The sequence below is a fragment of the Pinus tabuliformis genome, chromosome 3_1 (genome assembly GCF_031772625.1).
Source record: "Pinus tabuliformis cultivar Carrire ecotype Pingquan chromosome 3_1, CPIR1, whole genome shotgun sequence".
NCBI classification, from domain to species: domain Eukaryota; kingdom Viridiplantae; phylum Streptophyta; class Pinopsida; order Pinales; family Pinaceae; genus Pinus; species Pinus tabuliformis.
The window spans coordinates 253,203,033-253,229,990 of NC_142301.1; the positions used below are offsets into that span (position 1 = coordinate 253,203,033).

General features: G+C 40.4%; 1 protein-coding gene across 1 annotated transcript in view; it reads left to right on the forward strand.

Moving 5' to 3' along the window:
• LOC149186749 (threonine--tRNA ligase, chloroplastic/mitochondrial 2-like) overlaps positions 1–26,958 on the forward strand; it is a 217,327-nt gene that overhangs the window by 56,684 nt on the left and 133,685 nt on the right. The gene's annotated exons all lie outside the window — the stretch shown is intronic.

Here is a 26,958-nt window from a genome sequence, read left to right on the forward strand (position 1 = left end):
TAGAATAAATTGTTTTTTGAGGTGGTGAAATTATCTCTGAAGTTAGCTTTTAACGGAAAAAATAAAATAGACAGAAAGCGCTTTAAATGGCAGATTTTTATCCAAAGAAAAGGCTCATAGATTTTATTTTATTGCACAAGAAAAACGTCAGAATATTGACAAACTTGGAGAGACAAAATAGATCACAACCGAGCATGATTTTGCAAAATCTAAGAAGCTGGTTGCACCAAGAAGACTGTTACGGGATCAAGACACCAATGTTCCTGTACAATAGAGTAGAAGCTAGAAGAGAGATGGAGAAAGTGAGAGAGATAGAAAGTATATGCTATCGCGGAAGAAGATCCAATCCTGAACAAGTATACAACACCTGTATATAATGAATACTCATGAATGAAGGATATTGAAATCCTCATGCAATGAAGATCCATGCACATCCATGAGTGGTGTTGAGTCAACTCCTCATCCAGCTGCAGTCAAAGTGGAGAAAAACAGAGTGAGGTGTCTAACACTAGAGTGTAACTGCAGTGGCTCTGAGTTGTCATGGGTGAGGTGTTCTCTAGTGTAGTCTGAGTAAAAACATGAGGTGAAGGAGCAAAACCAATGTGCATTAGCTCACTATGGAGTCACATTAGTCAAGTAGTTGTGGCGTTGAGTGAAGTAACAAGGGAGTGAAGAGGAGGAAGTAGTGCACATGAGGAAAGAGAGGCAATGATTGAGTGGATTGAGGAAAGCATTAGTGAGGTGGACATGCAAAAGAGTGGGAGTCGAGGAGTAGAGAAAGGAGTAAAATTAGGGAGAAGAGGATGACGGAAGATGCCATGTACATTAGAACAAGGGAGGAGGTCCTAAATGAAGTGAAAACGAAATAAGGGAGGAAACTGGTATGCACTTCCATTTCTTGCATGGTAGCTAGAGTTACATTAAAGTCGTGGAGGATGAGGTGGCCACATGCAATTAGTTAAGTGAAAATTCCTTCCATTAGAGACAAGGACAAGGAGAAGATGCCATGCACCAAGTCAACCTCCCAAGAAGATCAGTCAAACTTTAGTCAATTTCTTCAAATGCCAACACAAGTCAACTCTTCCAAGGGTCTTGACCCTTCTCTGCAATTGTGAAATTTCGGCCTGCACCTTCGCCCGTACAACGCACCTCAGTCTACTCACACCTGTGACAGAAATCACAAAAATTTTGGCTCCTTTAGCTAGAGAAGTGTCTCTTTCTCCTCTGCTATGATTCTCCTTCTCTTGTGATGATGTAGACCTCTACTTCTAGGCTCTTCACACTTCTTTCCTTAACTTGGAAATTTCAGATCGAATTCTTGATCATTGGACGCCACAATAGGTCAAATTCACCATTTATATATAGTCTTCTGTGAGGTCGAGTTCCCTTCATGAGGTTGACTTCACAACCTTTGAGGCCGACTTGGTGGAGGAGTAATATATGACTAGATTACATAAAATAAATTTTCTTTCTTTGACATAATAACCCTAGTATCGGTCAAATTAGCACGGGACCTAAGGGGAATCCCTAAAGGACAAATGCTAGACCGAGGGTAACAAATGGAAGCTTAGCCCACTGTCACCTCAGCTAAGGCTCCCTTCTATATACAAATTTTCACCAATGGGAGGAGACCCGGTATAATATGGAGTCACTGATGAAAGATAAGTCAATGAAATGATGTGGAGTGACCCTGATAATTAATTTCCTGGAAGAGTTAAAAAAATAAGGCTTGCTTTCTTTCTAAGCAAGGTACAATGGCTTCTAGGGAAATGAAGAGAGGATTTGAGGGTTAGGTTTATGGGATATGACTTGTGAAGGAGTTTCCCAATCCCTAAAATCCTTAGTGAAATTGGTTTCTTGGATGATTCTTGAAGAATCATCTTTTCAAAGGAACGGGACCACACGGGACCAAGCGGACCTGGTCTAGAATAGGAGGAATGAGTATGGCAACCAATGATGTTCTTACCCTAGACAAGGTGGGGAAAGGATCAAAGAAAGAATATCTCACTTGAAGGTGTTGGTTTGATCCTATGAGGCACTAGCCTTGGGGATGGTAAGACAAAGTTTGATCCTAGAGCTAGGGCTTGGATTTTCTCCCAACTCCACCGTCGGAATGGATTCAAAATTGGAGGAGACCTTGAGGAAACACCAACGTAGGAAATCGTTGGAGATTGAAGTTTTTGGAGGGTTAGCTTATCGGGAACTTGATGCCCTAGGTGCCCCAACTTGACTAGACCTGGAAGAAGGTGAAAGAATGTGATTTTTGGTGACCACCTCTTGGTAAATCAGTGCCTTAGTCTTTGGGAGAATGGAGTCTATGATGAATATAAGTAGTATTTCTTGATTGCTAGTCAAGGAGGCCTTAAGAGCACTTCGATAGCCTTCTAGGTCAAGGAGAAGCAATCTTGCAGCTTTTATACTTTGATGTGTAAAGGAAATGGGTTATCAAGGTCAAATTATTTGATAGAATTACCCCTAGGAGATTTCGTTCATATTACATGGCCCATACATTGAGAGATGCTATAATAGAGACAAAATTCCACAATTTTAAGCAGTAAATTCATGCAGCAATTAGCCCTAGAACAACGAAAATCCCGGTCCAATGCATATGACAAAGTAAAACAAGAATAACATTAAAATCATGTACTTACATGTAACATAATATATCCAACCATTCACAATTGACAAGATAGAAGCTCCAAGAGAAGATAGACCAATATCCACACATCAAAATTCATCCATAAAGCTCCAATTCATCCTCTAGAAAAAGTGTGAAATTCTCAAGAGAGAGAAGAGATCCAATCCAAAGTGATGATGAGCAAATGAACTCATCTCACTTGTATTTAAACACAAATTAGGAGTTCGAATTAGCCTCCTTGGCCTACATAAGCCCCAAAAATAAAATAATGTTATAATAATTAAACTTTTGGTGACAAGCCCACCAAACTATCTCATACATGAGAAAGTAAGCCTTTCAAGAGGTCAAATAATAATCTATGCATGTCGTACGACCCTCTAAGAGGCCTAATGAGGTCCATGGGTGCCACAATGAAGAATATGACCCTCAAAAGCAGTGGACAAGGGGTTGGCCCCTTGTAATGACATGTGGGGGCACACAAGTGTCCTCATGGGTCTCCAAACAAATCCAAGATGCCTGTAGATCACCTGCAAGGGCTAGGATGATGGTGCAAGTGATGCCACATCATCGTGCGAGTCCTAGATCATCTGCCAACTATATGGTGTAAGTTTGGGGCCAACTGGGCATGATCGATCGGGTGCATCTTCCTCGTCCAATAAGTGAACCACTAGCAATATTTGAATGGTTGTGGGGATCCATGGAGTGTTGTCTGCTGCTGTGGAGGCCCATTGCTCTCAATGCACACCCTACAAGTGCCAATGTAGCTCTCTAAAGGATTAGGATCCCATATAGGGAGACCAAACCCAAAGTGGAGACCATCTGCAATCTTGCATAAAGATTCAATGCGTCTCCTAGCTTTCCAGTACAACAAGTCATTAGAGAAATCGAGTAAATGAGCTTACCAAATCATGGAGCACAGGTGTGGACTTCATCATGGCCTGCCCTTCCATAATGGGCTTCGCGATGTGCCATCGTCTCCTAAGCTCCAAATGAGGTTAACCAATAATCCTATTAGGTGGTTTATACTTCTAATGGGGATAATATAGTCAAGGTACATCCTTCAAAAGGTGGTGGCATGTGGAAGATAGGTGAATGAAGTAGGGAATGAGAAGGGAAAACCCTAGGTCACATGCTGGGGTACAAGGGTAGCTAATAAGAGGGAAACCCACACTTGGGTTTATAATGTATAGGAGGGAGCAATCATGGTACATGAGGTGCCCCGACCTTGATTTTTCCACCCTTCTTTATATGCCTTTTTCCTTTTTATGATTTCCTTTGATTAACTGCTCGAGGCTCAAGGCGGAAGAGCATGATGTATAAGATGTAACAATGAATACCCCCTTTTAAGGTGGGGCGGTTCATTGCCCACTAGGGGTTGGGACAATCATGGGTTCTTATATGATGGAGGCTCATAGAACCTATAGGAACCAGGGTGATGGCCATGATGATGGGGTAGAGCTCGTGTATTGGCTTTTTCCCACGTGCTAAATGTGTTTGTCCCAACCATCTTTTGGATTTTGTGGTACATTTTCCTATTGAATATGGCCAAATATGCTTTTATCTTTCTTTTTAGCTGCATCAACCTCCGGGCTTCATTCCAGGCCATGACCCAAGGTGTGGGCAAGGGGAAGGGGCATGCTAACCCTATGTGTACCCAATGGGGGAATGTGGACCCAGGTGGGAGAAATGATGAATGGCGTAGTAATGAATGGAAAGAGGGTAATATAAGCGGATAAGGGAGCTGGACCACACAACTAAAATCGGGGTTTTCCATGACATACCATCCCTAGAGCCAAATGATCAGTAAAAGAGATCCCACGAGACTAGAATCCAAGGTTAATACCTAAAAGGGGTCTAGGGAACAAGAGCACAAACCTAACCCATTCTTTTTGCTGAATTCCTCCCTTAATCCTGCCCATAAGTGTCCATGATAAGCAAACTACAATACTCAATTTCCAAATGACAAGGCATACGTTTAGGTTTGGGAGACCCGCTCAGTTGGTAGAGAAATGGCATAATGAGCTAGTTGGTGGTTGCAAGGGGCTTCTGGTTGCCAGCTGAGGACCATCTTGGAGAAAAAATTTCTCCCAGGGATATTACGCACAAAATGGTGGGTAACATCTGGCTCCAACTAGGACGTGATCTGTCAAAGAAGTGGGAGAAGCTACTCAAACGGGAGGTCACGAGAACTCCAACAATCTCTTGGTTACCGTAGACCAGTCACCTGCACATTTAATAGATGAAAAACACGGGGCAACATTCTTTCGCGACATCTCATGATTGCACAGGCTAAATGTTAGGCCATAAAATAAAATATGCAAGTATGCATCTAACTACCATTAAAAATATCATATGACAGTAGTTCTAATGCGAAAATGAGCATGCAATGCATCCTACCCTAACATGCATATGACGAAGCTATTATTAAGTGTAATCATAAAGCTAGTGCAACCAACATATCATCAAGTCAATATAAACATGCCTGCCTATATGATTACTCATGCAACAAATCCCAAAGCGAATGCAAACACAAACACATGGAGGATGTTGTGGCTGAAAGGTGGGAAAATATGATGCCCACACATGGATGATTATGTGAGAAGAGGTAAGAAAATGATGTAATCTAGTCCATTAGATCTTCTCTTGCAACCAAAAGTTAGAGATGTCGACAACCAAGCTCATAAAATTTTGATGGATGGCAATCTTTGGCATATCACTTCCACCATTGTCCTTTATATGTACGCCATGGCTTACGATTTTCATCGGGTTATGATTAGTAGGAAAGGGAGGTCGACAAGATGGAGTAAAACGAGTAGGTTTCACATGATGATTACATTGGAAAGGGGAGACTATGGAGTGATCAAAACCCTGAGGGTGCGTCCAAGGAAGAAAAGTATAATCAATGAAGGGTTTTTTCTTGACACTATACTCGGGAGTGGGGAAGAGCTTATAGTTACTAGAGATCATCGAACCAGGGGTGAGGGAATCACTTGATGAAGACTCAAGATGATGATCAATAGGAAAAAGGGAGAAAGAAGTATTGTATTCAATAAGTTCTTCTTTCCCAAAATCATAATCTAAAGGCTGGAGTCATTTGAACATAGAATCATATTCAGGAGAAGTGGGAGCCGTATCAATTTCCTTAGTATCGAAGATTGGGTCTCTCATAAAAGGAAGATTGATCACTTCCAACTGCCCCTCTTTATGCAAAGGAAAATGAAGATGCTCCTTCCCAAAGGTATCAATGGGTATGTCATCATAAATAGTGCCTGAGGGGAAGGGAAGATCAATCTCATCCTCATCCTCCTTGTCCGTGTTGTAAATGGGAGCACAATCAAATTGAGGACCAACAATTTCCCATTTCTCCTTTTCAATGTGGAAATAATCTTCAATGTCATCCTCCAAGGGGCTAATGGGATCACCTTTCTCAGGGTTTTCAAAATAGGATTCATCGGGAGCAATATCCTTGAGAAAGGTAAGGGTAGTCTCAATTTTACTTTCCATAAACTCTTCCTTCCCAGCACGTGTCCTCAAAATCATCATCATGTGGACCTAAGGAGGACTCTTCTTCTTGCTCATTACCTAGATTCTTAATGTCTTGATGATGGTCGATGAAGGCTTCCTCTTGGATGCTTAATGTAGGGTGTATTTGAAAATGTTCAAGAAAGCCATCAACGAACTCTTCAATAGATGAGATGCTCCTAGGTTCATGATAATGTAGCCATGAGTTATGACCACTGAGAGATCCCATGAACAATAACATAAGGACATCTTGATGGAAAACCTTCTTTCTTGAAGCATGTGCGTTAAATCTTTCTATGTGGGCAATTGTGGAGACTGGATCACCATCAAACACGGGCACCCCACGTACCATCCTTCCCATGACATGATTAGGATGCCTAGGGATGCTAGCAATGTCCAAAGCGGGAAATTTATTAAAGAATGACAACCTATTTGAGGTATACATGAAAAATATGTAGGAGTCGCTAGGGTGAAATTACAAATGCCTAGAAAAATGCTTGTTCACCCTACAAGCATTGACCTTAAAGTTCAATGTAGAACTAGGGCTTCGTTCTTCCAATGGAGTTACCAATAATGATATGTCAATATCTCGTACGGGGAACAAAACACACGTTTCGTATCCCCGGCAATGACGCCAAAATGTTACCGCTCAAACTAGCAGAGGACCTAAGGGGGATCCCTAAAGGGCAAATGCTAGACCAAGGGCAACAAATGGAGACTTAGCCCATTGCCACCTCAGCTAAGGCTCCCTTCTATTTATGGACTTTCATCGATGGGAGGAGAGTCGATATATTATGGAGTCATTGATGAAGGATAAGTCAATGAAATGATGTGGAGTGACCCCAATAATTCCTTTCTTGGAAGAGTTAGTAAGATAAGGCTTGCTTGCTTTCTAAGCAAGGTACAATGTCTTCTAGGGAAAGGAAGGGAGTATTTGAGGGTTAGGTTTATGGGATATGACTTGTGAAGGAGTTTCCCAATCCCTAAAATCCTTATTGAAATTGGTTTCCTGGATGGTTCTTGAAGAATTGTCTTTTCAAAGGAACAGGACCACACGGGACCAAGCAGACTCAGTCTAGGATAGGAGGAATTAGTATGGAAACCAATGATGTTCTTACCCTAGACAAAGTGGGGAAAGGATCAAAGAAAGAATTTTCACTTGAAGGTGTTGGTTTGATCTTATGAGGCACTAGCCTTGGGGATGCTAAGGCAAAGTTTGATCCTGGAGCTAGGGCTTGGCTTTTCTCCTAACTCCATCGTTGGAATGACTTCAAAATTAGAAGAAACCTTGAGGAAACACCAATGCAGGAGATCGTAGGAGATTGATCTTTTTGGAGGGCTAGCTTATCAAGAAATTGATGCCCTAGGTGCCCCAACTTGGCTAGACTTGGAAGAACGTGAAAGAATGTGATTTTTGGTGATCACCTCTTGGTAGATTAGTGCCTTAGTCTTTGGAGAATGGAGTCTATGATGAATATGAGTAGGATTTCTTGACTCCCAGTCAAGGAGGCCTCAAGACCACTTCGTTAGCCTTCTAGGTCAAGGAGAAGCAATCTTGATTCTTGCAGCTTTTATACTTCAATGTGCAAAGGAAGTGTCTTATCAAGGTCAAATTCTTTGATAGAATTACCCCTAGGATATTTCTTTCATATTACATGGTCCATACATTGAGAGATGCTATAATAGAGACAAAATTCCACAATTTTAAGCAGTAAATGCATGCAACAATTATCCCTAGAACAACGAAAATCCCAATCCAATGTATATGACAAAGTAAAACAAGAATAACATTAAAAACATGTACTTACATGTAACAAAATATATCCAACCATTCACAATTGACAAGAGAGAAGCTCCAAGAGAAGATAGACCAATATCCACACATCAAAATTCATCCATAAAGCTCCAATTCATCCTCTAGAAAAAGTGCGAAATTCTCAAGAGAGAGAAGAGATCCAATCCAAAGTGATGATGAGAAAATGAACTCATCTCACTTGTATTTATACACAAATTAGGAGTTCGAATTAGCCTCCTTGGCCTACATAAGCCCCAAAAATAAAATAATGTTCTAATAATTAAACTTTTGGTGACAAGCCCAACAAACTAGCTCTTAAATGAAAAAGTAAGCCTTTCAAGAGGTCAAATAATAATCTGTGCATGTCGTAGGGCCCTCTAAGAGGCTTAATGAGGTCCATGGGTGCCACGATGAAGAATAGGACCCTCAAAAGCAGTGGACAAGGGGTTGGCCCCTTGTAATGACCTGTGGTGCTCCAAATGACATGTGGGGGCACACAAGTGTCTTCATGGGTCTCCAAACAAATCGAAGATGCCTGTAGATCGCCTGCAAGGGATAGGATGATGGTGTAGGTGATGCCACATCATCGTGCAAGTCCTGGATCATCTGCCAAGTGTATGGTGTAAGTCAGGTGCTAGCTAGGCATGATGGATCAGGTGCATCTTCCTTGTCCAATAAATGAACCACGAGCAATCTCTGAATGGTTGTGGGGATCCATGGAGTGTTTTCTACTGCTGTGGAGGGTCATGGCTCTCAATGCACACTCTACAACTGCCAATGTAGCCTTATGAAGGATTAGGACCCCGTATATGAGACCAAACCCAAGGTGGAGACCATCTGCAATCCTGCATAAGATTCAATGCGTCCCCTAGCTTTCCAGTACAACAAGTGATTAGAGAAATCGAATAAATAAACTTACTAAATCATGGACCACAGGTGGGAACTTCATAATGGTTTACCCTTCCATAATGGGCTTTGGGGTTTGCCAATGTCTCCTACACTCCAAATGGGGTTAACCAATAATCCTATTAGGTGGTTTCTACTTCTAAAGGGGATAATATAGTCAAGGTACATACTTCAAAAGGTGGTGGCATGTGGCAGATAGGTGAATGAAGTAAGGAATGAGAAGGGGTAGCCTTGGGTCACATGCTAGGGTACAAGGGTAGCTGATAAGAGGGAAGCCCACACTTGAGTTTATAATGTTTAGGAGGGAGCAATCGTGGTACATGAGGTGCCTCGACCTTGATTTTTCCACCCTTCTTTATATGCCTTTTGCTTTTTTATGATTTTCTTTGATTAATTACTTGGGGCTCAAGGGGTAAGAGCATGATGTATAAGATATAACAGTGAAACCCCCTTTTAAGGTGGGGCGCTTCATTGCCCAGCAGGGGTTGGGACAATCATGGGTTCCTATATGATGAAGGAGGCTCATAGAACTTGTAGGAATTAGGTTGATGGCCATGATGATGGGGTAGAGCTCATGTATTGGCTTTTGCCCACGTGCTAAATGTGTTTGTCTCGACCATCTTTTGCATTTTGTGGTACATTTTCTTGTTGAATGTGGCCAAATATGCTTTTATCTTTCTTTTTAGCCGCATCAACCTTCGGGTTTCATTCCAGGCCATGACCCAAGGTGTGGGCAAGGGGAAGGGGCATGCTAACCCTATGTGGACCGAATGGGGGAATGTGGACCCCGGTGGGAGAAATGATGTAGTATACCTAGGGGGGATAATATGGGGTACAGAGGGAGGTACCCAAGGGAATAATGTAATAATGGAATGGGCCATAGTAATAAATAAGGTGGTTAACCTGCATCATGTAAGGGGCCACAAGTAGTTAGCAATAATGTAATAAGCCCTTGGTATTAGATAGATGGTATTGAGAGAACCATGGTAATGACCCATGGTATTGTATGTATGAGGCCTATATAGAGGCTAGAGACTCCCCATTGAGAGGTGTCAAGGAATATTGTATGAACAGGCATATGGCTTGTTGAGTGTTCTCCTTCCTTAAGGAGTGAATGTATGGTGTTGCCCTACCTTAAGGGTTTGATCAATAAAGAAGCAGTTCTAACTATATTCAGATCTTGTTATTTCTTGGGTTTATTTCTATTAGCTTATATTTTTGGGTTAGATCTATAACAAGTGGTATCAGAGCTTTAACAAATGATGAATGGGTTGATAATGAATGGAAAGAGGGTAATATAAGTAGATAATGGAGCAGAACCACATAACCAAAATTGAGGTTTTCCATGAAATACCATCCCTAGAGCCAAATGGTCAGTAAAAGAGAGCCCATGAGACTAGAATCCAAGGTTAATACCTAAAAGGCGTCTAGGGGACAAGAGCACAGACCTAGCCCATTCTTTCTGCCGAATTCCCCCATTAATCCATGCCCATAAGTGTCCATGATAAGTAGACTACAATACTCAATTTCCAAATGACAAGGCATACCTTTAGGTTCAGAAGGCCCACCTTGAAACATATGATCATGGCACATGTGCGAGGGACCACATTGCTGGCTCGGGTGGTGAAGAAATGGCATAATGAGCTAGTTGGTGGGTGCTGGCTGCTGGTTGAGGACCATCTTGGAGATTTTTTTTTCTTAGGGATATTACCCACAAAATGGTGGGTAACAAAGCCCAAGAAGGGTCTAGAACATAATTACAATAACAATGACTCATGACTCAACCGTAGAAGTACAAAATGGGTGCTTAGACCTAGAAATATAATAAAAAGAGCATGAAACCCATGCTTACAAAAATAATTTTCTTTGATCTTCACAATTTTTTTTCTTTTCTTTTTTTACAAATACATATAAATTACATCATGTCCTGAGCTAGACAACAATTATGAAGACCGATACTAGTTACATTTTCAACATTATAATCTATCGCTGGAACATCAACAACCAGGGTCTAATCATGATCGATGGCTCAAATCATCTTAGACTCCGTGCAGTCATTTTTCTGGAAGTCTCTAGAGCAAAATCAATTTCCTCAATTAATACCCATTAATTAATCATTAATTTAATTGAGGGGTTTCTAAGTGTTTTCTCTCGAAACCTTTTCTGGGTTTTTGAGATCTCGCGTTCTTTAGCTTCATTGAAACCTTAGAGACTAGAACCCCTGTTCGATGATACCATATCCATAAAAAATAACACTCTCTAACTATTGTTATATGAAATGACGCTCCCTTGTCTATGTACCAGACACCTTATGAAGTCGAGCAGGACAGACAAACTATCAACGCAAATTCCTGTTCCATCCTGTTGGAGAGCTCATCTGCATCTGTTGAAGATGCTACTTGATTCTTTCCCTTCTTCTTCCTCTATGGGCAATCGCTGATATAGTGGCCAAATTCATGAAAACCATAACACTTTACCTTTGATAGGTCCTTCTTCTTTCCTCCTTTTGTGCTTTGTCCCTTACTGGATCCTTTTATCGCTTTTCCCTTTCCTACCAAGGTGACATTTTCTTGCTCCTTCTCTACCTTCGGTGTCTTGCCGCTACGACTGGTACCATTGACCAAGTTGAGCCTAAGCTCCTCCTGAGTGAAGTCACTTCATAGGCGATCCCATCTTGGAAGTTTATCTTGCCCAAAAATCACTTGGATGAGCATACTCCATTCCTTGGAAAACACATTCAGTACTATGTGCACTAGCTCATTGTCACTTGGCTTGTCTCCTACTGCAACTAACTCATCTCTAGCATGTCGAACTCTGGTGAGGTAGGGAGTCACTTCTCCCTTCTGCTGCTTGATGGTCGTCATCTTCTCTTTGAGAATCATCTTCTTGTACTTTGAGGGATTCTAGTATAGTTTTACTATGGCGTCTTGTGAAAATTCCTCAAACCTAGGAATCCCTACTTCAGCAACTGATGATATTTCTCCTACTTGTTAGATTTACATGAACAAGTTATTTGCAGTTACCTATGACAAATATCGAACTACATACACTACAGCCTACACCATTTAAATAATATGCCGAAACAAGAAGCTGAACAATAGAGAAAGATGAACACAAATGACAAAATTGTTTTTGGACAATGTCCCCATAAAATCTCAATGCGAGAAAACCGGTGTAACAGATCTGAGGGTTTTTATTATTAAGCTGATGTTATTTATGAATACAACCTCTGGATGCCTTGCTCGCAATCCAATACAAAGAATATCACTTGGTAGAAGAAATTAGTGAGATTACCTCACTCTACACTACAAGTCCCGGCTGATCCGGCAATTGAAGAGTTCCCCAGCTATTTATGCGCTGCCCCTGCGTGGGCCTACGTCAGCCTCTAAGGCAATGCGTCACCTCTACTGGGAATCGATTTTCCCTCTGGAGATAATTCCAGCCCTCCCGGCTTAGAATGTCCAGCCCTCCAGCAAATTTCGGACTTCTGCATAGGAGGTTTTGCGCTGCTCTGCGTGGGCCCTTCCTGGCTCTCCATCACCCTCTCTGGCCTCTACGCTGCCTCCACTATGTGTCTCTCTACCTCTCTGCTGAGTATTATTGGTTCCGAAGAAGATCCTCCAGCCAAAACTGCCTCTGCCCCTCTCTGCATGATCACTACAAGTCATTTCGCGGCTTCTAGCTTCAGAATTCGATCTGACTGATCAACTCTCTGTGTGTCTTCCAAATGACCCTCAAGCTTCGTTAAATAATCTCCTCGTTGACGTTCAACAGCCTAGATTAGAAATTAACCAATGGCTAAGATCATTTCTGCTTGATCCTCGTCTTCTTCTAGAAGTTACACCCATAGTTAGATTAATACCCATTAATTATTTTAATTTCCTAAGTTTAGACTTAGAGTCCCATTAAAAATAATTAATTATTTAAAAAAGCTGCTTTCGGGTGGAATTTCCCAAAACAGTTTCTTTGTTATTTGGAATACATGTGCCCAAGCCTCCCTGCAAAATTTGAGACTTAGAGCACATCCGATGCTACCAAAAATAAACATTCCCTCTTAGTGAGGAATGTGCTCTAGCAATGCCTCCCACTGAAGCATCACCCTGACTTCATAACATCGTCCTCTGCGCTGCTGATGTCTGACATGCTGTCCACCAACTACTGCGCTGCTGCTGCAACTGTACTGCTGCTGACACTACCACTTTCAACGCTGCATCCGTACTATAGCTCCCTCTGAAATTCTGCATCTGTGCTTGTTGGGACTGCCACTGCCAACTGCCCCTGAACTGCAAACTGCTGCTGCTACTGTTTCAACAACTGAAAAAGATCCCAAATTACTGAACAAGTGTTCAACATAGATGCATCTCGATGTTGAAGATTTGATTGCTGCTAGTCCCACGCTATCCCTTTGAAGCCACTGCGTTGCTGCTGCTACTGCACTATGCCTCCCTGCACTGCTGCAACTCTGCACTACGCTGCTCAGACTTGGCGTTCTAGCCACTGCATCTATCGCTCCAACACTCCTCTGCACCAACTGACACTAATCCATCCTGCTACTTCTGATCTGGGCTCCCGTAGCAAGGAATTGATCCGAGAGGTGGGCTCCTCAAGGATCCTGCCCATCTGTAGCTCTTTCGAACTACAGCTCCAAATCAACCCACCTCCCTCCTGGAGGTATCTCGACTTTCATGGAAAACTCCTCCTCGATCTTCGCGGGTGCAGCCTTTGGATTGTGCTTCTCATCTTTGTCCTTCTTCCTGAGAGGACACTGTGTTGCGTAGTGACCCATTTCACCACACCTGAAGCATTTTATCTTCGAGACGTCCTTCTTCCACCTCCGCTGTTCCTGCTGCCCCTTGGATGCAAGGCCTGCATTCTCATTCTCCTCCTTGGGCTTCGACCCACTGCTGCTGCTTTCATCAAGCTTACACTTGACTAGATCTCTCCTCAACTCCTCTTGCTTAAGAGCTGCCCACATCTCATCCCAATTTGGCAAAGTCACCTTGCCCAGGATACTCTGGACAAGGACTTGCCACTCATATGACACTGAATTTAGGGCCAATCTAACCAACTCGGACCCTTGAGGTGTAGACCCCACAGCTACTAACTCGTCCTGGGTCTCCTGAAGCTTCGTGAGGAATAGATCTATGCGCTCCCCTTCTGCATCTGTGCAGATCTTAGTTTCTGCTCTAAGTACATCTTTCGCTGCTCGGAAGATCCTTGATACAGTGTTGCCAAGGCATCCCACATCTCCTTAGTAGTCCCTCTGCTAGCGATGTGACAAACTACATGATCCTTTACTCCATCAAGGATCATCCTCTTGACCTTCGCCATTTCTGCTCGGTACTTCTTCAACGAATCTTGATCTACAGGCACAGCCACCACGCTGTCGACATAGGTCTTGAGAGAATGCTCATCTAGAAGGAATGACATTCTTGCCTTCCAGATGACGTAGTTGGATGCCCCATCCAACCTATCCTGATCTCTCAGCCCATTGGTTGCCATCTCTGCCACGAAAATGTTGAACTGCTCCTCTCTGCTCTTACTGCTGCTGCTTAGCCAATAAGAAAATGGACTTCTTGGCAGGAAGTCTACTGAGGAAAAATTCCCTCACTGTGCTTCTCTTCTCTCTTCTGACGTCTTTCTGCCCAACAAAACAACCTGCAGAAAAATTGCGTCCCACCAGCTCTTCCTCACGCTGAGGCTCAACACTGCTCCCTCTGCCACGACAAAATTTCGATCTAGAAGCCCTTCCTCTCTATCGACTCACTCAGAGAGAGACTGCCTCGAAAATTCAGCCCTCTTGGCTTGGACTGTGCAAACCCCTCTGGGGATTCGAACTGCTGCCTCTTGCAGCTATTTCGATCTCCTTTTTTGCTTAGCGCTTTCTCTGGCACTGTTCTTCTTGCTTCACCTGCACTGCTCCGATACCATTTGAAAATTCCTCAAACCTAGGAATCCCTATTGCAACAACTGATGATATTTCTCCTACTTGTTAGATTTACATGAGCAAGTTATTTGCAGTTTCCTACGACAAACGTTGAAATACATACACTGCAGCCTACACCATTTAAATAATATGCTGAAACAAGAAACCGAACAATAGAGAAAGATACACACAAATGACAGTTGTTTTTGGACAAACATCCCTGGAAAAACCCAATGCGGGAAAACCGGTGTAGCAGATTTGAGGGTTTTTATTATTAAGTTGAAGTTATTTCTAAATACAACCTCTGGATGCCTTGCTGGCAATCCAGTACAGATAATATCACTCGGCGGAAGAAATTAGTGAGATTACCTCACTCTACATTGCAAGTCTCAGCTGATCCGACAGCTGAATCACCTCTGCTGGGAATCGATTTTCCCACTGGAGCTGATTCCAACCCTCCTGGCTCAGAACGTCCAGCCCTTCAACAAATTTCGGACTTTTGCGTAGGAGGCTCTATGCTGCTCTGCGTGGGCCCTGCGTGAGCCCTTCCTGGCTCTGCGTCACCCTCTCTGGCCTCTGCGTTGCCTCCTCTGTATGTCTCTCTACCTCTCTGCTAAGTATTCTTGGCTCTAGAGAAGATCCTCCAGCCAAAACTCCCTCTGCCTCTCTCTGTGTGATCACTACAAATCATTGTGCTACTTCTAGCTTTAGTAATTCGATCTGACTGATCAACTCTCTTTGTGTCTTCCAAATGACCCTCAAGCTTCCTTAAATAATCTCCTCGTTGAAATTCGACGGCGTAGATTAGAATTTAATCAATGGCTAAGATCATTTCAGCTTGATCCTCGTCTTCTTCTAGAAGTTACATCCATAGTTAGATTAATGCCCATTAATTATTTTAATTTCCTAAGTTTAGACTTAGGGTCCCATTAAAAATAATTAATTATTTTAATAAAACTGACTTCGGGTGGAATTTCCCAAAATGGTTTCTGGGTTATTTGGAATACATGTGCCCAAGCCTCCCTGCAAAATTTGAGATTTAGAGCACATCCGATGCTACCAGAAATCAACACGTTCCACATTTGCTTTGTAGTGTCTTTGTTTGCGATATGTGGAACAATATGGTCCTTAACACCATCAATGATAATCCTTTTCGCTTTGGCATTATCCTTTTTGTAGGTGGCCTGCTGCTGTGGATTTGTCGGTATGACTATCACATTCTCCGCATACTACTTCAATCCATACTCATCCTAAAGGAATGACATTTTATCCTTCCACATGCCAAAGTTAGAGGCTCCATCTAACCTATCCTATTCTCCCAAACCTGCTGCAACCATCTTTGGAAAATTGGAAATATAGCAAAATCCCAAATAAACTAGAGAAATAACTGAAGAATTCAAATTGGTTTAAAACACTTGACTTTTCTCTTCCCGTGCTCTATGGAAATCCTTCTGCCCTCAAATCCGCTCTGATGGCATGTGAAATTTTAAGATTGTTACTGTTACTAGTTATTATTCTCCTATTTGTTTAGATTATTTGTCTTTTGCAAAATGATTGCGATAAATACTGACTAAAACACAACTACAACTTCACTAAAAATAAATAAACACGGGAATTGAGAAAATTATTCACACACACAAATAATGGACACCAATATTTTTGAACAAATGTCCCTGGAAAAACCCTGGTGTGGGGAAAACCAGTTATGCAGTTGAGTATTTTTATTATTCTTCAACAAATCTATGATGGAGAAGATTACAAAATCATTTGCCAAAATTTAGCAAACCTCTGGAAAAATGTTTTGATCACTTTTGCAAGTCAATCTGACCTCCTGGAAGCAACTCGGTCCCTTAGATCAAATTTGGCCTTCCTCTGGCTACTCAATTTGGCTTACACGTGCAGCCTGGCAGATAAACTCGGCCTTCCTGGTAACTCGCACTAACTGAGAAATTAACTCGGCCTCCATTGGAAATTCTGAATTCAATTCGCAAATCGATCTCTCCTACAAGTTTCTCTTTGCCCCGACACTACGTCCTCTTTGAGCAATTTGCACTGCCTACTAGGCTAATTCACACCCCTACCTAGAGCAACTCGCACCACTGGGAAACCGACCTCTCTCTGCAGAAAAATTAATCTCCTATCTTGCCTGGAAATTGCTATGAGATATCTCTCCTGCAATCTCGTCTCCAACCTTAGTCACCAGATACGCCGAATTTGAAGCATTAAATTCGAAATTCGGCGTTTTTCTATTCGGCGTTTTTCAAAAATTCGGCGTTTTTCAGACCTTGCAAGATATCAAGCATTAAACATCACTTTTTTGTGGTCAAATCTCCAAATCATTCCCTAGCTCTGCTAGTTATTTCTCTATAAGGCTGATCTGTTATTGGCATGTGTATGTGGGCTAACAAACTGTGGTTGCAGCAGTCATAAAGGTCTGATATTTGGTTTTGAGCTAACAATTGGTGAGTGCAGCTATTGCTATTCTGATATAAAATTTGATATTAAGCATTTAATAGTCTGATTATAAGGATATTCATGATAAAATTCACTCCATACCATTTCTCATATGCATATGATATATCTATCTTTAATATACATCGAATTTCTATATGTCGAATTTTATGTCGAATTTTATCGACCCGAACTTTATTCGAATTTCATGGTCCTCGAACTCGAACTCGAACTCGAACCTGGTGACTATGTCTCCAACCACTGTTGATCTCTCTCTGGCATTTGCCAATGCCCCTGCACTGCCTTTGCACCCTTGCTATCATTGCAAATTTGTGTCTCAATATCTTATCCAAATGCCCTTCAATTTCTTCTTATAATCTCTCGTTAATGAATCAGCGACCATGATCTAATCTCAATCGATGGCTAAGATCATCTTGACTCTTTCAAGTGACTTTTCTAGAAGTCTCCTGAGGAAAATCGATTTACCCCAATTAATACTGATTAATTAAGTTATTTCCCTAAGTTAAACTTAGGAAAATTAATTAACTACTTAATTAAATCTAATCAAGGCCTTTTCTCGCGAAACCTTTTCTGGGTATTGGAGAAAATGTGTTCCTTAGCCTCACAGACACAATCTAAGACTAGAACACCTGTCCGAGCTACATAAATAACACCTTTCTTCAAGAGGAATGTTAGATGGGGAGATGCGTCTAACTGGTGCAAATGGCGTAGAAATGTGGCTTATCACCATACATTAAGCAATGCAATAGGGTTGTTGGCTGGTTGGCTATCCAAGATAGGAGAAAAAATCTTTTCTCCTATGGGGTTGCCCACTTTTGATAGGTAGCAAGGACTGCAAATTACATGATTATTCCATTAAAATAAAAAGCCTTGTAAGATTTGACCTTTCAAAGGTGACATGGACCTCGTCCCTTGTTCAACTTGATCCTTCTCGAGAATTAATGTCTATCTACACTGGCAATGCCTCTCTATTATGCAGAATGTGTTGAAAAATATGTAACTAGGTTTGGTCTTCATATAGATGAAATGTACTTTTGATCTTGTAAAGTGTAAAATGAAAGAAAAATTATTATTATCAAAGCATGGGTTTCATGCTCAAGGTCTTTTATTTTATAGGTCAAGCAACCATTGAGCGCTTCTAGGGTTTGTCCCAGGTCTAGAAGTCAAAAGAGTCATTGTCATAAGTTGAAGACCTCATCGGTCACATTGTAACTTGTAAAGAAAATTATTTTTGTCTTAAAAGGTGTTCAAATACCCTCCAAGAACAAGTCGGCTTGGTAGCTGGCAAGTCGGCCTAAAGGAAGAGCCTATAAATAGAAGAGAACTTGTCCTACTTGAAGCACATTCACTCACCACTCATTCAAGCGAAGGAAGAGGAAGAAGAAGGCAACGAAGAAGGAGGACAAAGGAGATTTGTTTTTGGGCTAATTTTCTCACACTTGCTAAGGAGAACTAGGGTTTCTGTAGCAAGACCTAGGGTTTCTATCTTCAAGTTTGATCTTGGAGAAAAAGAGACAAGTAGGTCAAGCAAAGGTCACCAAGGGTAATCCTCATGCTCCTGAATTGAGGGAAAGTCAAGCGAAGATCAAAGGAGGGCTTAGAAGGCAGATCAAAGATCACATGTGTGGCAACAACAACTGCTGGGGGCCGAAATTTTAGATCTGCAATGGGGGTCACAGAAGTGCTACTAGAAGAGATTTGATTGGCTTTGTCAAGATCAGGGTTAGAACATCATCCAAAGAGGTTGGTCTTGGTCTTGGAGGGTTTTGAAGTCAGTCTTAAGGTCTTGAAATTTGTCAATTAAAGAATCTACAAGGAAGAGAAGGGATTTGCGGGTTTTCCTCTTAAGTGCAGAGGTTTTGGTCCTAGCTTGCAGCCTATATTTTGTGTTCTTGTTCTTCTTGTTTTAGTAGCTATTTGATGATTCACTCATATAATAATAAGTAACAAAGATAATAAGTAAAAGGACATCACAAGCAGTTATCAAGTAAAGAGAAATCTATATAATCACTACCCTTTTGATTTCTATTTTAGTAGCTATTTGATGATTCACTCATATAATAATAAGTAACAAAGCTAATAAGTAAAAGGACATCACAAGCAATTATCAAGTAAAGAGAAATCTATATAATCATTGCCCTTTTGATTTCTCAACATGGTATCAGAGCAAAGTTTGACTAAGGGCATTATGAAGATCTCCACTATTTTGAAGAAGCTCATTAAAAGGTGTTCAAAGGTAGCAAGCTATATCAATAAAAGCTTCAAGGGAGCTGTTGGAAAATGTAACTATGTTTGGTCTTCATTAATGTACTTGAGTCATCAGGTAATGTACTTGTCAAAAGAATAAAGAACATAATTTTTATTATTCTAACAATGACTTATTAAAGCATGGGTTTCATGCTTGGGTCATCATTATATTAGTCAAAGTGCCCATTTTGGACACCTAGGATTAATATTGAGTTTATAGAGTCATTGTACATTCAAAGAGACCCTTCTTGGGTTTCTGTATCATGTAAAAATGTTTAGTATTGAGTCAAATGTGATTTATGTACCCTCCACATTAAGTCGGCCTAAGGACCCTAATTCAACCCACAAGAAGCCTATATATACAAGGAGGTCTAAGTCATTTGGATTTTCATCTCTCAAGCTAGTTCGATATCTCAAGAAGAGCTGAAGAAGTGCGAAGTCTGTTGTTGGGAGGTCGAAAGAAGTGCAAGTTTGGGGAGGTCTATAGAGAGTAAGAAAATCAAACTTTTGGTACATCTCTCTATTTCGTGGTCTGAATTGGGAGATCGAAGTCTCCTAAGTTTTCACTATTGCCGGAAGCTACTGCCTAGTGGAAGATTTGGGAGCTGACTTGGTGTGGAGGGAAAGTCTGGTCTTGGTCTAGGGTGAAGAGTCTCAAAGAATACTATTGAAAGGAAGAATTACATTGACTGGGTTTTCTCCTCAAGGGGGGGTTTGCCTTGGCATAGTGCCTATATCTTATGTCTCTTGTTTTGTGATCTTCATACAGACATAATATGGTAATTGCTTGATGAAAGATAAGATAATAAAGAAGTAAAAGAAGCCAACACACTCACAAGAAATTATCAAGAAAGGAGAATCAAATCCTAATATAATTACTTTGATTTTCCAACAGAAGCATGGAATCTCCTATTCTTTACAAAGGAGGAAGCAATTAAGACAAAAGATGAAGGCCTCTTCTCGGCACTCACTGGCACATTCCAAGATGAGAGAATTTTGGTAATTGATAGCAGTGCATCTAGGCACATGACTGGTCATCATAAACAATTGAAGACATTTTCAAAGGCAAAATCTTCTTACTTAGTGGAACTTGGAGATAATAAGAGCTATCCCGTAAGAGGAATTGGATCAACCTCGATAGACCTGGAAAATGGAAGCAACATTCACCTTAACAACATCCTATTTGTTCTAGGTTTGCATAAGAACTTACTTTCCATTTCAAGTCTAGAAGATAAGGGTGATAGAATAGCTTTCATTGATGGAAAGGTTGTAGTATGGAGTAAAAACTCAAGCATAGAGAATGCAAGAGTAATTGGTATCCGAGAAGGAAGACTCTACAGGTTGATATCTCCTAGAGCACAAGCTTTGGTTCACATTGAAATCAAGTCGTGTGAATTATGGCATAGAAGATTTGGTCATCTTCATTTCAAAATTCTACCAACTCTAAGCTCCATAGTAGATGGAATCCCTGAATTGAAAGAAGATCATGAAGGAGTGTGTAAGGAATGTGTATTGGGTAAGAATACCAAGAGACCATTTGGAAGTAGTGCTTCACGGTCAAAAGAAATCTTGGACGTCATTCACTCCGATGTATGTGGCCGTGTGACTCCTAAATCACTTGGAGGTCATCTATATTATGTCACATTTATAAATGATCATTCAAGAAAGACCTGTGTTTACTTAATGAAAACCAAGGACAAAGTATTTACAAAATTTCAAGAATTCAAAGCTAAAGTAGAGAACCTTACAGAAAGAAGAATCAAGATACTAAGATCCAATAATGGAGGATAGTATACATCCAAGAAAATTATAGCCTTCTTTAAGGAATCTGGGATTAAGAGGGAGTTGATAATCCCTTATAATCCTGAACAAAATGGAGTTGTAGAACGAAAGAATTGATCCATTGAAGAAAGTTTAAAGGCAATTTTACATGATCAAAATCTACCAAAATTCCTATGGGGTGAAGCCACGAAGACAACAATATATATTCAAAATCGAAGTCCCCACAGGTCACTGGACAACAAGACTCCCGAAGAAGTATTCACTGGGAAGAAACCAACTGTAGAACATCTTTGTATCTTTGGGTGTCCCGTATATATTCATATACCAAAGGACAAAAGAAAGAAGCTAGATCCATCAGGCATGAGAGGAACATTTGTTGGCTACAATAACTCCTATAAGGCTTGCAGGATCTACATAAAGGAAGGACACCATATAGAAGTAAGTTGAGATGTCATATTTGACGAGAGTATTGCATTCAAGAAATCTAAGGAACTTCCCATGGACTCTGATGACGAAGAACTTCCAGTATTTGAAGAAGAAGTTAACAGGGAAGAAGAAGAATCTCATCATGAAGATGAGGGTCCCAGTGAACCCATTCAACCTGTGGTCCTCACCGAATCAAGAAAGAGACCTAACTGGTTGAAATCTACACTACTTGATGCAGAAGGTCATGGGGCAGTGAAAGGCTCATTTAGAGAAAGCAAGAAACCCAAGAGATATTTGGGTATGCTGCATACATGACAAAACTAATAGAAGTAGAGCCATCCACTTTTGAAGAAGCTGTCAATCATCAGGAATGGAAGGATGCCATGAATGAAGAATATCAATCTATAATGAAGAATGGAGTTTGGGAGATCGTACCTAGGCCCGAAGACAAATCTGTGGTAACTTCCAAATGGATCTATAAGATCAAACATGCGGCAAATGGAAGTATAGATAAGTATAAGGCAAGATTTGTGGCTAGGGGCTTCTCTCAACTAGAAGGCATCGACTATGAAGAGACATTTGCTCCAACAACAAGATATACAACGATTCGTTCATTGGTCTCTCTGGCAGCATCGATGGGATGGAACATCCACCAAATGGATGTTAAGATTGCATTTCTAAATGGCACAGTAGATGAGGAAGTCTATATAGAGCAACCCTTGGGATTTGAAGTTAAAGACATGAAGGCATATGTTTGCAGATTGAAGAAAGCATTATATGGCCTCAAGCAAGCACCAAGGGCATGGTATGCTAGAATGGATGCATACCTACAAAGAATAGGCTTCACAAAAAGTTCTGTTGATCCGAACCTTTATATCAAGGTTGTAGATGGAGAACCTGTAATCATTCTTCTGTATGTAGATGATCTTCTCTTGACAGGTGTAGAAGGTCAAATTGAAGAATGTAAGAAGCAACTAGCAGCAGAATTTGACATGAAGGATCTAGGGTTGATGCATTACTATTTGGGACTAGAAGTCTGGCAAGGACCTGATGAAATCTATTTGGGTCAAGGAAAGTATGCGATCAAGATGTTGAAGAGGTTTGACATCATGAATTGCAAACCTATCACCACTCCGATGATCACAAACTTGAAGAAACCAAGGAGTTCTGAATCGAGCCCTATGGGTCCTTCCAAGTATAGACAACTAATTGGCCCACTGATGTCCTTGTTGAATACTCGACCAAACATATGTTTTGTAGTAAACATTCTCAGTCAATTCCAAGTGGAGCCAAAGCATGATCGTTGGATAACAGCAAAACATATACTGAGATATCTGCGAGGAACTATCCACTACTGCTTGAAATATGATAGGAGGAATGATGTCCACCTGATTGGATATAATTCCAACTGGGGAGGAAACAGGTAGGATGGAAGAAGCACTACTGGAGGATGTTTTAGTTTGGGATCGCCTTTGATCCCATGGATGAGCAGAAAGCAAGACACAATTCCTTTGAGTAGTGTTGAGGCTGATTATGTTGCAACCTATGAAGTAAGCAGAGAAGCGGCTTGGTTAAGGAAGTTGTTATCTGACGTATTCGAAGGACCCTATAGTGATACATAGTGACAACACTAGTTGTATACGATTGTCTGAAGACCTAGTATTTCATGAAAAGAAAAAGCATATAAACCAAGTATCACTATATTCGAGAGATAGTACAAAATGGTGTGTCGTAGCTACAGTATATCTCCACCAATGAATAGGTAGCTGACATATTAACGAAATCTCTTCCTAACAAGAAGCTTGTGTACTTGAGAGACAAGCTTGGCTTGGTTGATATATCCTCCCTAATTAAGAGAGAGAGATAGACACATCATTCTTGTCTTCACTTGGGAATATAGAATGGAGGATTGGGTAACCATCTGGTATTCGATACTCTTTGAGGATGAGGTAGGGCATCCAAGATAAGAGTAGTCGTGGACCGATATTCTTTGACGACTAGCTATCCAAGACAAGAATAGTCCAAAGAAGGTCATACTCGGTGTGTTGACCACTACCGGTCAACTACCCATGCAGTACACCCCCTTTTTCTTTGCAAAAAGGGGTAGCACTTGATCGACATGTCCGTGCCATCCTGCAGTCATCAGCAGCTTAATCATTTTAATTGTAAACCCAGTCTGCATATATGAAATGTAAATAATCTTAGCAGATATGAGTCGTGTATGTAAATTGCCTGGGTGGACCTAACTTTCTAATGATAATCTACGTCCCGGAAGGTTTTTCGTCTCACCGATCCATGATCGGCAGAGTTTTCCTTCAGCCTAACCCCAAAGCCGGGATTGATTTTGTCATTAGAATTTTAGGAGAATCCTAGTGTGTTAATCTGCTAGATTATAGCTGTGTCGCAGAAACTGGGTGATTTGTGTGGGTCTATGTTAAAGGGGTTTTCCTCCCTTAAAATGTAAAATTGTAAAAGTCATGATGAAAAGTGTCTTGAGGGTTAGAAAATGTTTTAATCCCCCTCATGAGTCCTAAGTCCTAGGTCCTAGGGAATTTTTCCAAAGGCTAAGTTCGAGGATCCATTTAGAAAATGATTTAAAAATTAAAAAATAAATAAATAAATAAATAAATAACTGAAAAATAAAAAATAAAATAAAAATAAAAAATAATAAAAAATTATAAAATAAAGCAAAAACCCTAAAAAATAATAAAATAATAATATTTTGAGTAAATACATGCAAAATTTCATTTTTTAATGAATTAATAATTTCGACGGATGAGATTAAGAGATGTCTTGATCCTCATCGACGGTCGAGATCATTTCGACATGGATCACTCGAACTAGCCGTTGGGATTTTTTCCTTTAAATAGGGTCTTAGGGGGTCATTTCAGATCATTGCATCTGTGAGTCTTGTGCTGAAGAAGCTCTCTTGTAATCTGTTTTCTGGTTAATAAAAGAAGACTTTGGGGTTCAAATCTTGCTGGTGTTACTCTCTGGAAGTGCTGTGAGATTTTTAATTTCTGCATATTTTATTTTTTCAGCCGTTAATAACAGCTTATCTTAGAGTATTGTGAGCACAGGTATCTTGTTCACTTGCTAGGGTTTGAATGGTGTTAGGGTTTCTGAAGTAATGGCAGGTATCTCCATTGCTTTTTGAGATCTAGCATCATTTTTGCTCTCTTTACTGATGGTTGATTTAAGGTGTGCAGAAAACCCTTACTAAAGAAGATTGGTGGGCGTTTGGGGAAGTTCTAGGCTGAACCAGCCAACTCCCACAGGCTCTTCCTTGCAGAGCCCAGCTGATGTTTTCCCTGGGTTAATCATTTAAATTTACTTTTCTGGTTTGCATGAGAGATTTTTTTGAGCCTTTTCACAGCAAAGTTGAAGTTTCTGATATTCTGAAAATATTTCTATTATTATTGCTAAATCTGGCTGTTAAAGGGCCAAAATCTGTAAATTACTCAGCTGATATAGGGTTTCAAATTTTGTTTTATGCATGTATTATGTTGCGGTTTCTCTTTCCTCTTTGCAGATTACAGGTACATCGGATCTAGAAATTCTTCAAGGTTTCTGGAGCGGGAAAAATTGAAAATTTTGTGATCACGTTACTGGATTTAAATCATTATTACTTTCTTCTGCTGCCATCTTCAGCTGTCCAACCTGCGAACCTGCTCGAGCTATCTCCCCACAGTCATTCGGCCATCACCAATTGCATCTCAAATCAAACCCTAATCCCTGCAAAAGGCAGTGTCATTTTCAAAACGTGGCCCTGTGGATGCAAAACTCAGTCCTGAAAAATCGTTTCAACACAGCCACATTTTTTATTCATTTATTTGGCCTGCCTCTCAGCCTACAGCCGTCATCCCTCACGCATTTCTCTCCATCATTTCTCAAGCTGTTTTGTTTTCAACTCCTGTAGAGAAGTGCGTTTCTTTAACAATCATTCTCTTTCCCCTGGTGTTAATCAAATCTCATCGACCTGCACTTCAAGAAATTCAAATTTCTAGGGCCGCCGTCATATTCATCTCTTGCCTATTGCACTTGCAAACGTTAAATGCAAACTCAGAATCCGGTGTGATTATGTAAATCGAGGTCGTCCCCAGTATTTCTGTCTGGCCACACGTTTCCAGCACCTGATCAAACAAAATCGTTGCAGCTCTCAGAAACGGGGAAGGGACCATATGTTTCACGCAAAGTAAATCTGTGGGTTGTGTTTCGAACGCATTCAGCACTGGCAAACAGTCTCATCGCTCTCCAAAACCACACAGAGACCCGCCGGCTCTCAAACAATTGTCATCCGCCATTGAGAAGGAAATCGTATTCACTCTTGCACATGGTAGGTTATCCGTCATCGGGCCAGGTATTTTCCTTAAACGTTTGCGTCTCCAGGTTAACCTCAGATCGATTTCAATTTTTTTACCTTGCCGCCGTCGGTTATGCATAAGGCCCGGTTATCTGTCTAAGGTATTTTGATATATTTCCTGTTTTAAGTTTCGTAGCTTCTATTTACTGTGTATTTTTTTTACTTACGATTCGTCTTTTAAATTTTCACTTAGTGCAATCATATTATGAGTTAACATCGAAATACGTTATGTTATATTTCAATGCTTTAGATTTAGGTTTTAAAACTTTAGCATTTAGATTTTAAATATATATAAAAAAAAAGGGGTTTTCGTTTGGGATTAGAATTTTTTGATTTAGTTTTAAGTTTGACTTTAGAATAGACTTTAAATTAGATTTTAATTTTAGGAATTAATTTTTTTTATAGTTTTAATTTTCATTCATTTGTTAAACTTTAGTTTTATTTTGAAATGTTTCAACTTTTTTTAGATTTTATTAAAAAGTCATAAAAATTTTAAAATCATAAAAAAAAAAAAAAAAGGCATTGTGGGAATTTTGTCAGGATTTAGTTTTTCTTCAGAAAATTGTCATGCTGGAGATTTAAAATTTTCAAGTTATGCACACGAATGATCATCTTGAAGATTTAGCTGCATAAAAATGATATCTGGTCAATGATTTATGATTTGTGTGGTTGTTTAAAGCATTCATCTCTTCAAAATTTTCAGTTACTGGATATCGTTATTGAGCTTTGGTCATTATAAGAGCGTTGTTGTTTTAACTGATATCTTGCACTGTTCTAAATTATTTGATGATAAATGATTGTTGTTCACGTTTTATATTTCTATATTATCTAGCAAGTAATCGTTTTAACACCAATCTCTTAAGGCACTGGTCTGCTAAATT